The following is a 16,223-nucleotide window of genomic DNA, read 5'->3' as shown; positions in this document are numbered from 1 at the left end:
ACACATATTCATAATATAGATGCCAAAAGATGCAAACTTGATAATGATAATGCAACATACTTGTGGCACTGCCGTTTAGGTCAAATTGGTGTAAAGCACATGAAGAAACTCCATGCGGATGGACTTTTGGAATCACTTGATTATGAATCACTTGATGCTTGCGAACCATGCATCATGGGCAAGATGACTAAGACTCCGTTCTCTGGAACAATGAAGCGAGCCATTGACTTATTGGAAATAATACATACTGATGTATGCGGTCCGATGAGTGTTGAGGCTCGCGGCGGGTATCGTTACTTTCTGACCTTCACAGATGATTTGAGCAGATATGGGTATATCTACTTAATGAAACAAAAGTCCGAAACATTTGAAAAGTTCAAAGAATTCCAAAGTGAAGTGGAAAATCATCGTAATAAGAAAATAAAGTTTCTACAATCAGATCACGGAGGCGAATATTTGAGTTACAAGTTTGGTCTTCATTTAAAACAATGTAAAATAGTTTCACAACACACGCCACCTGGAACACCACAGCGTAATTGTCATGGGTTTGTCATGGAAGATGTCCTTGTGAAAGGACTTAGTCGCGGAGCCATCTCAACGGGTTAGCTTAAAGGGGTTAAACCGGACAAGGGGACACGGGGAGTTTATACTAGTTCGGCCCCTTCGATGAAGGTAAAAGCCTACGTCTAGTTGTGATTGGTATTGCTAGGGTTTCGATGACCAGTGAGCGAATCCGCTTTGACTGGCCCTCGAGTTGTTGTTTCCTGTCCTCAAACCGTGGCCGGGTCATCCCTTTATATACATAGGTTGACACCCGCCGGTTTACAGAGTCCCGAGGCTGGATCATAGAGGTGTCCGGCTCGGTCTCTATTCCTCTAACTTACAATACAAGTTTACATGATAAAGTCGGTTCACAACTACAGGCTTTAATCCGCCTTTGGGCCTTGGGCCTTCTTAAAGCGCCAATATCTTGCCATCTTCATGGGCTTCAATCTTCATGGAGCTAATCCGGCTATACCTAACCGGTTTACCTCCAGTAACTATACCCCCAACATTAGGCCCCAGATTGATTTGAACTTGTTCATGTCAATCTCCAATACTTAGAAAAATTCTTGCTCTGGCATCTTTGTACAAATCTGGTAAATCAACGTGATGTCATCCTTTAAATCCGCAGCCAATTGTTATGATGTCATCTACCCGTTGAAGCCGAAGATGCCCTTCATTAATGATCGTTTCAACCCTCGAGGCGTCATCTTTAATACTTATCCATTTCCAGCTCCTCGATTTTTGCACTTGTCGCTTTATCGCTTCGCCTTATAAATAGGACCACGGGTCCTTCTCCTATTTCCCCTTCGTCTCCTTCACTTCTTCTTCCTCCTCGTGACATCTCTGCTCCTGAGCACCGCCGCCGTCACCGAGCTTCACCTCTGCTTCGACAAAGGCCGCTGCATCAACCTGACCGTTACCAGAGACACACGGTGATCCTCCGCTGCTTCCTCATGTACCAGTAAGTTTCTCTTCTCCTCACCCCAGATCCGCCATTAGGGTTCGGTGTTCTTCATAACCTGAAGTTGTTCCTCCTTTAGTAACACCAATGGCCAGTTAGATCTGATCGTTTTCAGCGCCCTTTGTAGTTTAAACTCCTTTCTTCTTGTTAAGGCACCCGCTTGATATCAAACTCATCTGAACTTACTGAACCTTTTGAGCACTTGAAATTAGATATATTTTGATTATCTAACGCACGGCAGATCTGAAATTCCCATGCCAAACTGTGAAATCTATTTTACCTTACTTAGCCCCTTTTCGCCTTAGATCTGTATCCTCTTTACCATGTAGGCGGTTTACCCTTGTAAAAACAATCTATCTCATACCATTAGTCCCCTGGTAAACCGGAAAACCTCCTTTACATTCACTGTAACGGTCCAATTTAACAACACATGTATACCCTTGATATGACCTTGTCATTCATTATTGTATCAGTCTCTGGTTTACGCAATTTCACATATCTATATATCTTTATCCCATTGCATCTTGCGTATCATCATGAATGATTTGTAAACCGGCATTTCTTTTCCAACTTTTCGTTTCACAATGGCCAAACAGTTTGCCGCTTGCAACTGGGCTCCTTCCCGGATCACCGAAGAACAGTTGAACGGAATGGTCAGTATCGACACCTTTCCCAAGAAAATGGAAATTCGGTGGCGAGTTCCAGGAACAGAGAATCCTCCTACCCCAAGGCAGGGTGAGGTAGTGGTCTTTGTCGACCACATAGGCCGTGGTTTCAAACCACCCGAGTCGAAGTTTTTCTGAGATGTTCTTGCCAGTTTCCAACTCCATCCTCAAGATATTGGACCCAACTCGATGTCCAATCTATGCAACTTCCAAGTCTTCTGTGAAGTGTACTTACAAGAAGAACCAACTGCTGAGCTGTTCCGGGATTTTTTTCATCTGAACCGGCATACAAAATTTGTAAATGGTCCCAACACTAAACTTGCCGGTGTCTCTATTCAAAAGAGGAGGAAGTTGAATTCCCTCATGCCAAACTGCAGAGTCACCCTAAGGAATGGAACCAGACTTGGTTCTACTGCATAGATACCTCTCCTGAAGATGAGAACCCTCTTCCAGGCTACCGTGATCACCATCTTTCCAACACTCATCCAATGCCGCAACGTTTAAGTTCTACAGAACGGGCCAAATATGCCCCTCAAATCGCCAAGCTCCGGGCCTTTATGGCCAACGGTTTATCAGGCGTTGATTTTGTGCGTTGCTGGATATCTTGGAGCGTCTTGCCACTAAGCCACCGCCCCGGTTTAGTGTGTGAGTATACCGGTGAATTAGAAGACCCCCAACGCTACATCAACATTCAGATAACCGATGAAGAGGTCACTAAAGGCGTTAAGAAAATTTTGAATGAACCGGAATCAGTCTGTCGCCAAACCGGCTTGAACCCCTTCTACACTCAAAATAAACCGCCTGCTGTAAGCATTATGCTTCCTTTTTTATCTTTGATATCTTTAAATTGTTTAACTTGTAAACTTTCTTCTATTTGTGTATAAACAGGGTGATGATCCCTTCTGGAAGCGGAAATCCGCAGATAAAGCGGCAAAGCCATCCCGTCCCAAAACCAAAGCCGTCAAGCATACCTCAAAGCGGAAAATAGCTGACTGGATCAACATGGAACTTCATGAAGATGCAGATGATCCAGAAGTTGAGGTAGAACTTGACTCACTTGGCCCCCTTTTCATGCACCTCATTAACAATGATCTTTATTAGGAGGACGTAGAAGGAAGCCAGGCTAATGATGTAGAGGTAATTACCCTTTCCTTCGGTTCAGACTCTATGCCTGAAAGTGCTAGTGATCGACTAGAGGGGGGGGGGTGAATAGGCGATTTTTATGGAAGTCTTCAAAACATGGAAGTTTTGAAGACAAACGATAGAAGTAAACCTATTACCATGCAACGGAAGGTAGACTACACTAAGCAAGCCATAGTCAAGTATTCAATGAAATGAAAGCACAAAGACTAATAGCAGCTAGGCAGTATAGATCAGGATGGAAGATAGTATGAAGCCAATCAGAACAAGCAGTCACACAGTGAAGACAAATAGATAATGCAAATAGGCAATGACTTCACAAGGATCAATCTGCAAGTAAAGAGATGGGAAGGATGGAACCAATGGCTCGTTGAAGACAATGATTTGGTGGACTAGTTCCAGTTGCTATGACAACTGTACGTCTGGTTAGGGAGGCTGAGATTCAACTCAGAAGACCGTGTCTTCACCTTATTCCCCTTGAGCTAAGGACACCCAGTCCTCGCCCAATCACTCTGGTAAGTCTTCAAGTTAGACTTCCAAACCTTCACAGACTTCGTTCACCGGCGATCCATAATAACTCTTGGATGCTCAGAACGCAACGCCTAACCGGCTGGAGGATTCACAGTCCTCAAGTGTAATAAGTCTTCAGATCACACAGACAGGAAGACTTAAGTGATGCCTAACACACTTTGGCTCTGGGTGTTTAGGGCTTTTCCTCGCAAGGAATTCTCTCTCAAAGGCTTCGAGGTGGGTTGCTCTCAAACGACAAAAGTTGTACACTAACTCTGAGCAGCCAACCGTTTATGGTTGTAGGGGGTGGGCTATTTATAGCCACTAGGCAACCCGACCTGATTTGTCCGAAATGACCCTGGGTCACTAAGGAACTGACACGTGTTGCAACGGTCAGATTTCAAACACACACGGCAACATTACTTGGGCTACAAGCAAAGCTGACTTATCCAGCTCTGGATAAGATTTGCTCTCATTGTCTTCGCTCGAAGACATAGGATTTTGGTTAAGCATCACTTCAGTCATTCTGTCTGGTACATTTGGACCCCACTTAACAGTACGGTGGTTCTCTGACTCAACAAAGAAGAAAAAGAACGACGAAACAACTAAGTCTTCGCACTCCATAGTCTTCACGCAATGTCTTCTCTTGTCATAGTCTTCAATGTGAATGTCTTCACATACCACCTTTGACTTCAATGTCTTCATACATTTTTAGGGGTCATCTTTGGTAGGAAAACCGAATCAATGAGGGACTTCTACCTCTGTTATCCTGCAATTCTCACAAATACATTAGTCCCTCAACCAGGTTTGTCGTCAATACTCCAAAACCAACTAGGGGTGGCACTAGATGCACTTACAATCTCCCCCTTTTTGGTGATTGATGACAAACTAGTTGAAGTTTTCAATGGGGAATAAAATATGTGAAATTGTAAAGGATAGGGTATTGTCTTCATAAGTGGCAAAGGCTCCCCCTGAAGATGTGCATACAAGTAATTTGCTCTTGGAATGCAAATGCACATGGCAGGTTGTACTTGTGGAGATCCTCTTCAACTTATGATGCCAATTCATCATGCATGATTTGATGTAACGAAAATAATGACATGCATAATGAAAAATGGACATCTGCAAAATGACCTAAGTGCGGAAATTATCATCGCACATGCGGAATTTATCATAGCATCATAGAATAGCAAATAAGTAGCAGACGACCATGGAGTTTAAGCGTTACAACTCGAAGAACCAAATGTATCGAAAAGCAAGAGTTGTAAGCACTTGGCAAAAGTAACAAAAGGTAAAGCAACCACCCATATGGACCCGCTTGAAGACTATCAACTCATATGCTTCTCCCCCTTTTGTCAGTAAGGACCAAAAAGGTTTGAAGTCATAGAGCGCCTACTCGTTCCCATGAGGTGCAGGCGAGGTAGCAGGGTCGTCGTTGAGGTCCGGTGGTGCAGAAGAATTTGGTGCAGTGTCAACACGCGCTGAAGTTGGAGGAGGTGAAGTTGCATCATCTTGGTCATCGATGACTCTGGCATTCACTGTCGCAGCCGAGGACGAATAGTCAGAGTCTTCAAGTGAGGGAGTCCGACGCAAGTGAGCATTCCGTGGAGGAGTTGAGTCAAACTTGAATCTTTCGGTGAAGCCATCGTCCCGCAGATCAGCTTCAGCACTAAGCAAAGTCAAACTCTTCCACGACCTCCGACAGGTTTCATGAGTGACAAAGGCATTCTTGGTGGCAAGATTGCGTATGTGGTTGACATCCACCAAGAGGCTTTGCATCTGACGCTTGAGCCAGTCGTGATGTTTGTCCTATTTCTGGTGTAGCGTGACGATAAGCTCTCGGTCATTGAGAACTCGAGATCGCCTTCGAGGCCTTTGCGCAATGGTGCTACCAGTGGCATCAGTTTGAGCGCGAGGGGCACGTGTGTTGCCAGCCAAGGGATAAACACGCGAGACTGCCTGAACTCCTTCAATGGGCTGGGTGAATCTTTGGTGATCAACATTGTGAAGATAAATGGGATCCTTAGCAGGCTCTGGGTAAATAGCTTCAATAGACAGATCAACCTCTGGCAAGAAGACAAGATGATTGTGCGTAGACGGCTGATAGTTGATGGCAGAGTGAAGCTTGATAAGGCAAATTACCCATGGAGCATAGAACTTTAGACAAAAAATGTCGGAGCCAGATGCAGCCAACTGCCTAATGAAGAAGTCTTGAGCATTGAAGCTGATGCCATTGAAGATGTAGAAAACCAAAGTCTTCATTGCTCCTTCAAGCTTCGCTGCAGATGAATGTCCTTTGATAGGCCATAGAGTTTTTCTGAGGATGTGATAAATGGTGCGAGGAAGATACTCTAGGTCTTCAACAAAGAATTCAGATGGGTAGTCAGCGTCGTGAGGCAAAGGCTTCATCATGCTCAACATTTGGCTCATGTTTGGTTCTGGCTTATGAAAAATGCTCTCCAAAGCATTCTGGTGTTGTTGACAACCTGGCTCATAGTATTCACCAGGAGTGGGCAGGCCTGTGAGCTCAATGATGTCAAGAGCTTTGGCTTCATGATGGACATTGCCTGTCATCCACTCAAGGACCCAAGTCTTTGGATCCCTGTTGTAGCCTCGAATGTGAAGAGTTGCATAGAACTGGAGCAGAAGCTCTTCATTCCAGTGTTCCTTATCTGTGACAAACTGCAGGAGTCCAGCATCTCTGAAGCAATCCAACGCTTCTTCAAGGCAGGGCAGGCCAGCTATAGCTTCAGTGTCGAGACGCATATGTGGAAATATGCGCCCTTGATTGTATAAGACGCGGGAATAGTAGCTGCGCTGCTGATAGCTCCAGAACCGATCTGATGAAATGCGAGGTTTGGTGTAAGGGTTCTTGGCGCTATTGAATAAGGTGTTGTGTGCCACGAAGCCATTCACATTGAAGACCCCAGGTGAAGTTGCAGTGCCTGGGAATCATGGAAGTCTTGGCTTGGGCTTCTGGACGGGAGGTCTTTGCTCGACATGATAGTCAAATTATGGACCCGCAGCAGGTGGAGGAACCAGAATGGGCCATCGGACCATAACAGGCTGACCACGATCAAATGCCAGCTCAATTGTATGAGGTCTTGGAGGGGGTACAAGAGCATTGACATTGTCGTTGATATGGACTTTAGGGACCACATTGGCTTGAGGTGCTTTAGTATTGGCTTCGGGCGCTGCAGTGGCTTCAGGTGCTTGCACTTCTGGCACCGCATGAGCGTTAGGCACCACATTAGCTTCAGCCATGACAACGTCATTGGCTTCAGTGTTGATGTTGGTGGCCGCCTCAGGATTGTTAACCTCCACTTCAGAAGCTAGAGGGTCGGACACATTCTCCTCGAGAACAACATCTTGGTGGGACGGGGGTGTAGCAACTCTTTCTACTTCAACTCTTGGTTCTTCTCTTTCATCGGCTGATGCAGCTGGAATATCTTCAGCGGTTTTGGCTTCAGATTCTGACACATGCACAATGGGAGTGACTTGGGGCCTCGGTCCTTTGCGAAGCCTGCGTAATGCTGGCGATGCTTGCGGAGATGGAGTGTGCTGGGCCTCAAAGTCATCATCATCTTGCACGGGTGAGGTGACTTGTGGTTGGGGAGAACTTGGAGTGTCTTGTCATTGTGGGTGATCAGCCCACGATGCATCCTGAGCAGTTGGCGTCAAAGGACGACCAATGCTGATGAGTTCGCTGTGCGTGAGCACAGGCGATGATACCAACTGGTGCTCGATCTGAGGAAGGACTTCATCATCTTCAACATTGTCATGAGGACCAATGTCTTCAGCTGCGGTGGGGTCAACAGCTGGATTGTCTTCAGCTTCAGGAGCCTCTGTGGAAGCAGGCTCATGAGCTATCATTTGACATTCTTGATGTTCAGACGCAGGACGAGCCACTGAGATTGGCTCGACCTCAAGGGGCTCTGTAGGAGCAGCCCGGTCTCTCTTCTTGGTTTTTCGTTTCTTGGTTGGAGGTGCATCATCAGTGGTGGCCTTGGTTTTGCGTTTCCTGGCTTCGGCTTCAGCTGCCCTTGTTTTCTTCAGTTCTGAAGCCACTGTGGGGACCTTAGGCTTCGATCCTGTCATACTAGCTGGGAAGACAATTGGATGTACTTCCTGCCTTGGTGCTTTGGGTTCTGCCACAGCTGGCTTCTTCTTCTTGGCCGCCATTCTAGGGTCGATGCCTGGTCGCCCCAAAGCCTTGTGCTTTTCAGATTCATTGTATCCCTGAACACATTTAGCAGCACGATCCTTCATGCGCTCACAAGAACCTTTGGCTTCTTCGTGTTTGGTTTAGAATGCTTCCTTGAGTTCATGCATCATGACCTGGAAGTTTTGAATGTCTTCAACATTGAGCTTGGCCATATGCTTCTTGAATTGAGCCTTTTCATAATCTATCTTATGCTTCAGCTCAACAATTTTCTGAGCTAGAGCTAGTTCAGCAGCAATGTCTCCATGGAAGGCGATGCTGAGGCCAATGGGAAGCTGAAGATCATCAAAGCTGACGTTTGGGCTGTCAAACCACTCATCAATGAACTTGTTTAAGATTTCCATGTCAAATAGAGGAAGGTCATTGAAGATTTCTGCCTCTTGCTTGCTCTTGATCAACTGCTCAAGAGCGTTATCGCCAAGATCGTCGTCGCTGGCTAGATCAATGGCGTCATTCTCGTTGTGCAGAACAACAACAGGGGTCAGTGCTTGGCTGGAGGGTTGCATGGACATCTTCACTTTGGAGGGGTTGGAGATGCGTGACAGATCTTCAGACTGCACACTATGTTCAGGAGGTGCAGTGGCCAGAGGCTTCGCCCGTGAAACCTTTGGTGCAGGGCAGGCTTCGAAGCTTTAGGTTTCTTCAGCTTCTTTGGCTTTGGTGGTGCAGGCACTTCGTCAGAATCAACGACGTCTGTAGGTTGATCCACGACTGCCCCTTGAACCTTTATGTGAGTAATGAGACCTTCTAAGTTATAGAAGGGCCCAACCAGATTGGGTTCAGCTTCGCATGTGCCGTCATCACGAGGAGCAGAGGGGTCTAGATTGAAGTCTAATCCCCATGACTTCTTGTTTTCTTTGGCCGAGTTCTTGGCAAACTGGAAGTTGCGCTTGAACAGATTATTGTCACGACACCATAGCAATGAAGATGAGTCTGCATCGGCAGGCTATGGTCCACGGACCATGCAAGGATAGAAGCCTTGTTCAATGGCTTCAGCTCTAGATCTGGGTTGAAGATTTCTGTACAAGATGTCTCCCCACGGTCACTTGATGGCATTTTTCTCAGCATATTCCTGGGTCACAAACCTGTACTTAAACCATTGTTCCGCCCAATATCTTCGAATCCATTGGATTCGGGTTTTTCGCTGATTGTAGTCCTCCTCTGGATCTGTCTTGTACAACTCATAGAGGTTAGGAGGCAAATCTCTTGAGGTGTTGCCACGACGCTGTCTGCCACCCTTCCTTGCAGATTTCTCTGTTGCCATGAAGTTTAGACTGAAAGGCTTCAACACTGTCAAAGTTTTCCGTCTACTGGTCAAACAAGAACTGGCTTCAGGAGAATTTATATGATGCTGTAAGAACTCTGCAAATGAATGCAGACTATGGGAACCAAGGGATTCTCCCATGGAAATGTACCTGTGACAGCATTAAGGTGCGAGGGAAGGGGAAGAGGTCATATGCATTCTCAGAAGATTTTGAAGATAAATCAGTTTAGAAGACATTGACCTCACAGTGCGAAGACATTCACTCAGAGGTAGAGAGTTGGTTCCATATTTGTACGAATCCACGAATAAGTACAAGTGAGGAATCTAACTACTTTGTGAAGCATAAGTGAATATACTAGGCATGTTATGAGATGCAGTATGAGATAGATCCAACTTGTGTGAACAGAAACTACTTGTGGTAGAAAAGGATGAATCTATTGGATCAAAAAGACTATAAAAAGGAGGTTTTATTTACCACACGAGGAACTGCTAGACGGAGTGGGAGAGGAGGCCGAGCAGTTCGATCTTCCGTGCCCTAACTTGGCGATGGAGGACACCTACGGCGACGGCGGAGAAGACGATGTCCGCAGCCGGCGTGAGGACGGCGTCGCTGAGGTCGCGTCAGCTAAGCGCTTCGTCGTCGGCGTCGTCGAGGGCTAGCGGTGGCGCTAGGGTTTGTGCGAGAGTGGAAGAAGAAATAATGACTGGGGTGAGTCGTGTATTTATAGGGACAGGGACGGCACATTGTTATTACACAGGTGCCCCTGGCGGTTCACATCTGAAGGACATGTGGCGATCATGCAACACATTGGAGGTTGTTCCACGTTCCCATGCACGCGTGGATTGTCGGGTGGTCGTTCCCACTTCTCTGGGTTTTAGGTTGAAGGATTTAGCATTGAAAACAGATTAATGTTTGTCTCTGTGTCTTCTGCTGACAAGGACGCAAAGAAGACATTTTGACAGTTTCAATAGAATGCATATGATTTGGATAGATAGACTTAAGATAGAAGCATAGAGGGGTTAGGGTCCGATCACATTCACTTAGTTCAAATGATTAAACGTGAAGACATAGCTATAAGTGAATGCTGTAGAGGACAGAAACCAAATTGAAGATAAACATGAGTCCATCTAAAAATTGAAGACAAACAGAAGGTGAAGACTTTGCAAATGTAACGCTATGTGAAAAATGCTTCCAAGAGAAGAATTTGGTGGTGGTGTTACCCACCGTATAGGAAGTATTAGACCCAGACACATCACACAATTATCATGGTGCTCTGAAGTCAAATTCCATGTTAATGTATTCACACTCATAATGCAAGTCTTCATTGATTGAAGACATACGTTACTTCGTGTGTTGCACATCTAAGTCATCAACATGCATAAGTGTTAGGATGTGTGCCTGTTCACAGGACATTTGAGGATTCCAAGATATTTATCTCACACCGTAACTTGCAAAATCTCTTCTCATCCAAGGGCTTTGTGAAGATATCTGCTAGTTGCTCTTCAGTGTTGACGTGTATGATATCAATATCTTCCTTCATGACATGATCTCTGAGAAAGTGATGACGAATTACAATGTGCTTTGTCTTCGAGTGCTGAACTGGGTTGTTAGCAATCTTGATGGCGCTCTCGTTGTCGCAGTAGTGTGGCACTTGCTTCAGATGAATGCCATAGTCCTTGAGAGTTTGCTTCATCCATAGAAGCTGAGCGCAGCAAGATCCAGCAGTAATGTATTCAGATTCAGTAGTGGAGAGAGATACACAGTTCTGCTTCTTTGAAGACAAACATACAAGTGATCATCCCAGAAAGTGACATGTGCCTGATGTAGACTTGCGATCCACCTTGTCACCAGCATAATCAGCATCCGACAATCCAACTAGATCAAACTCTGAGCCCTTTGGATACCATAATCCTAGTGTTGAGGTGTGAGCCAAATATCGAAGAATTCGCTTCACAGCTAAGTGATGCGATTCTTTTGGTGCCGCTTGGAATCGGGCACACATGCAAACACTAAGCATGATATCTGGCCTAGATGCACATAAATAAAGCAAAGAACCAATCATGGAGCAGTATACCTTTTGATCGAACTCTTTACCATCGTTGTTAGGACCCAGATGGTGTTTAGCTGGCATTGGCGTCGTGTAACCTTTGAAGTCTTGCATTCCAAACTTCTTCAGGCAATCTTTGAGGTATTTCTCTTGAGATATGAAGATGTCGTTGCGTTGCTGTCGTATTTGAAGACCAAGGAAGAATTTCAACTCTCCCATCATGGACATCTGATATTGCTCTTGCATCATGTATCCAAACTCATCACTGTATTTCTGATTAGTGCAACCGAAAATAATGTCATCCACATATATTTGGCATACAAACAGTTCACCATCATATGTCTTCGTGAAGAGAGTGGGATCCAGGGAACCAGGTTTGAAGCCTTTGCTCTTCAGGAAGTCTTTGAGTGTGTCATACCAAGCTCGAGGGGCTTGTTTAAGGCCATACAGTGCCTTGTTGAGCTTGTAAACCATGTCAGGATGTTTTGGATCTCAAAGCCAGGCGGTTGTGCAACATACACTTCTTCTTCAATCTTGCCGTTGAGAAAAGCGCTCTTCACATCATTTGATACAGAAGAATGTTATGATGATTTGCATAGGCTAGCATTATGCGTATAGCTTCAAGCCTAGCCACAGGAGCAAATGTCTCATCAAAGTCAATTCCTTAAACTTGAGTGTATCCTTGAGCAACGAGACGAGCTTTGTTTCTGACAACTTGACCATGCTCATCTTGCTTGTTGCGATATATCCATTTAGTGCCTATGATATTGTGCTTACGAGGATCAGGACGCTTGACCAGTTCCCATACATTATTCAGTTCAAATTGTTGAAGCTCTTCTTGCATAGCTTGAATCCATTCAGGTTCCATGAAGGCTTAATCAACTTTATTGGGTTCCGATATTGAGACGAATGCGAAGTGCCCATAGAAATTTGCTAGTTGTGTTGCCCTTGAACGAGTGAGTGGACCAGGTGCATTGATGCTATCAATTATTCTCTCAATCTGTACTTCATTTGCAACACGAGGATGAACAGGACGAAGATTTTGCTCTTGCTGATCATTGTCATCGTTAGAAGGATTGTCTTCAGGCTGAGCATTGTCTTCAGGTTGATCAGGCGCAGAGATGATGAGTTCCTCTTCAGGATGAGCTTCAGACGGTATGATTTCTCCAGTTCCCATAAGCTTGATGGTTTCACTGGATGGAACTTCATCTAGCACATTTGGTAGGTGCTCTCTTTGCGAGCCGTTAGTCTCATCGAAACGCACATCCACAGTTTCAACCACTTTATAGTGAAAGAGGTTGAAGACTCTGTACGAGTGCGAATCCTTTCCGTATCCAAGCATAAAACCTTCATGTGCTTTCGGTGCAAAATTTGAAGTGTGATGTGGATCCTTGATCCAGCACTTGGCACCAAATACTCTGAAGTAACTGACATTTGGCTTCTTACCAGTGAGGAGCTCATAGGATATTTTGTTCAGAAGCTTGTGAAGATAAACACGGTTGATGATATGGCATGCAGTATCAATGGCTTCAGGCCAGAACTTTCTTGGAGTCTTGTATTCATCGAGCATCGTCCGGGCCATCTCAATAAGTGTTCTGTTCTTGCGTTCCACGACACCATTCTGCTGCGGCGTGTACGGAGCTGAGAATTCATGAGTGATCCCCAAAGTATCAAGATAAGTGTCGAGGCCAGTGTTCTTGAATTCAGTGCCATTGTCACTTCTGATGTGCTTGATTGACCCCATAGTTGTTCATGGCTCGATTGGCAAAGCGTCTGAAGACATCCTGCACTTCAGTCTTGTAGAGGATTATATGCACCCAAGTATATCTTGAAAAATCATCAACAATGACGAAGCCATAGAGACAAGCAGTAGTAGTAAGAGTTGAGTAGTGAGTGGGACCGAAGAGGTCCATGTGTAGCAGTTCGAAGGGTTGAGTCGTTGTCATGATTGTCTTTGAGGGATGCTTGGCCCTTGTCATCTTTCTAGCTTCACAGGCACCGCATAGATGATCCTTCTTGAACTTGACGCCCTCGATGCCTATGACATGCTTCTTCTTTGCAAGAGTGTGCAAGTTCCTCATGCCAGCATGCCGTAGTCTCCGATGCCAGAGCCAGCATTCTGAAGCTTTTGCTAGAAGACATACGGCAAGCTGTGGTCCTGTTGAGAAATCTACCACATACAAATCATCTTTCCGATACCCTTCAAAGACTAGAGACTTGTCAGATTCCATTAGAACAAGGCAACGATATTTTCCAAATATCACAATCATGTTTAAATCGCAAAGCATTGAGACAGACATTAAGTTGAAACCAAGGGATTCAACAAGCATCACTTTATCCATGTGCTGATCCCTTGAGATTGCAACTCTACCTAGACCCAATACCTTGCTTTTACCAGTATCAGCAAATGTGATGTGACTCTTGTCAGATGGACGTAAGGTTGAGTCCATGAGAAGACTTCGCTTGCCAGTCATGTGATTAGTACACCCACTATCAATAATCCATTCTGAAGCAGCTAGTGTCATACCCTACAGTGCAGTTAGGGGGATAGGCTTCACGAAGAGAATTGTGAAGCATAAACATTTGACGAGCAAGTGGATTATGACAGCTTAGATCGAGGTTAGGACTGATAGTGCAAGTAACAAGCGACTCAGGAACAAAATACATAATAAGACCATTTGGGCATTTGATCTTGTGCCCTACAAGATGTTTAAGGTCCCCAGCAATAGCTTCAAACGCATTTGATTTTCGGCTGGAGACCTTTCCCTGCAAAAGAGAGTTAAGCTTTCTTAGCCACCCACATATTCAAGGGAGGCTTCGAAGCAATGAGTCTAAGTGCAGCATCTGAGAACTTTGGCTTTGGAGCCCTAGCAAATAGTCTTGCAGGTGGACAATAGTACTCATAAGCATAAGCAGAGTAGTTCTTGGTCTTATGAACATGGCGGTTTGATGAAACGAGCTCATATTCATAGGCCTGAGTATGGTTTCCCTGCAAAACATTTGCGTTAGTGTGACTCATGTGAGTCCTTTGTCTGTATGAAGCCTTTGGACCATATGAAGCCTGTGGTCTGGGGTTTGTCTTCCTCACTTGTGGTGTCATGACGACATTCACAGGAAGATTCTTCAAACACTTTTTCGGCACCCAGACTTTCTTCATAGGTGGCCCATTCCTGCATTTAGTACCATTATACCTGGCAAACACTTCACCATTCTGATTCTTAAACAGTTTATAGTTTGCATCAAAGGATTCATCAATAACAATGGGATTAGCACAAGTGAAGGCAGATAGGGTGGATGGATCCACTGAAGGTTCCTTTGCAGCAACCCATGTGGTTTTGGGGTACTGCTCAGGTTTCCAGTAAGAGCCATCAGCATTCATTTTCCTTTCGAACCCAACACCCTCTTTCTTAGGGTTTCGGTTCAGGATCTGCCTTTTGAGGACATCACATAGTGTCTAATGCCCTTTGAGACTTTTGTACATCCCTGTTTCAAACAATGTCTTCAACCTAGCATCTTCATCAGCAATAGCAGTGGCATCCTCAACAGAGGGGTTAGTTACCACATCAACATTTGAAGATATTGCAACAGTAGCAGCAGTAGAACATCCAGCAACAGAAGTAGCGTTATCATGCTCAATGCATTTAAGACATGGTGGTTCAAATCCTTCCTGAGCGGGACTGATCTGTTTGGCGTGAAGTGACTCGTTTTCCTTTTGAAGATCTTCATGAGCCGCTCTCAATTTCTCAATATCTTGCTTCCTTTGAAGATAATCATAGGAAAGCTTTTCATGAGTTGTTGAGAGCGTTTCATGACGACTTTCAAGTTCCTCATACTTAACATGAAGATTTTTTATGTCTTCAATTAAGGACTGAGATCGAGTCATTTCAGCGTCTAACAGGTCATCGCTTTTGTCTAATAGTTTTTGAATATGCTCCATAGCTTTCTGTTGTTCAGTTGCAATTTTAGCAAGTGTTTTGTAGCTGGGTTTGGAACCACAATCAGAGTCATCTTCGCTGGATGTTTGATAGTGAGTAGTGCGTGAGTTTACCTTGGCACCGCGTGCCATGAAGCAGTAGGTGGGAGCGGAGGTGTCCTGGTCATTAGCATTGGCGTCGGTGATGAAGTCATTGTCTTCAATGTTGAACATGGACTTGGCAACGTAGGCTGTAGCCAGACTTGCAATGCCAGAATCGGACTCCTCCTCAGACTCCACCTCCGCCTCCTTAGAAGCAGACTCCTCCTCTGAATCCATTTCCTTGCCAACAAACACACGAGCCTTGCCAGATGAGCTCTTCTTGTGTGATGATGACTTTGATGAAGACTTGGAAGAAGACTTTGAGTATTTCTTCTTCTTCTTGTCGTCAAAATCATATTCCTTGCTCTTCTTCTTCTTGTTGTTCTCATTGTCCCACTGCGTACACTCAGAGATGTAGTGGCCAGGTTTCTTGCACTTGTGACATGTTCTCTTCTTGTAGTCATGAGCAGAGGCTTCATCATTCCTTGAGCTAGATCGTGAGGACTTTCTGAAGCCTTTCTTCTTGGTGAATTTATGGAACTTCTTCACAAGCATAGCAAGCTCCTTTCCAATGTCTTCAGGATCATCAGAACTGCAATCAGATTCTTCTTCAGATGAGGAAATAGCTTTTGCCTTCAAAGCACGAGTTCGCCCATAGTTGGGACCGTAGATGTCTCTTTTCTCAGATAGCTGAAACTCATGTGTGTTGAGCCTTTCAAGTATGTCAGACAGATCGAGTGTCTTGAAGTCAGGGCGTTCTTGAATCATCAGGGCTAGGGTGTCAAACAAGCTGTCAAGTGATCTCAGGAGTGTCTTGACGACTTCATGCTTGGTGATCTCAGTAGCGCCGAG

The sequence above is a fragment of the Triticum urartu genome, chromosome 5A (genome assembly GCF_056163025.1).
Source record: "Triticum urartu cultivar PI428250 chromosome 5A, HENAU_Tu73, whole genome shotgun sequence".
Taxonomy (NCBI): domain Eukaryota; kingdom Viridiplantae; phylum Streptophyta; class Magnoliopsida; order Poales; family Poaceae; genus Triticum; species Triticum urartu.
This window is presented reverse-complemented; position numbering follows the sequence as displayed.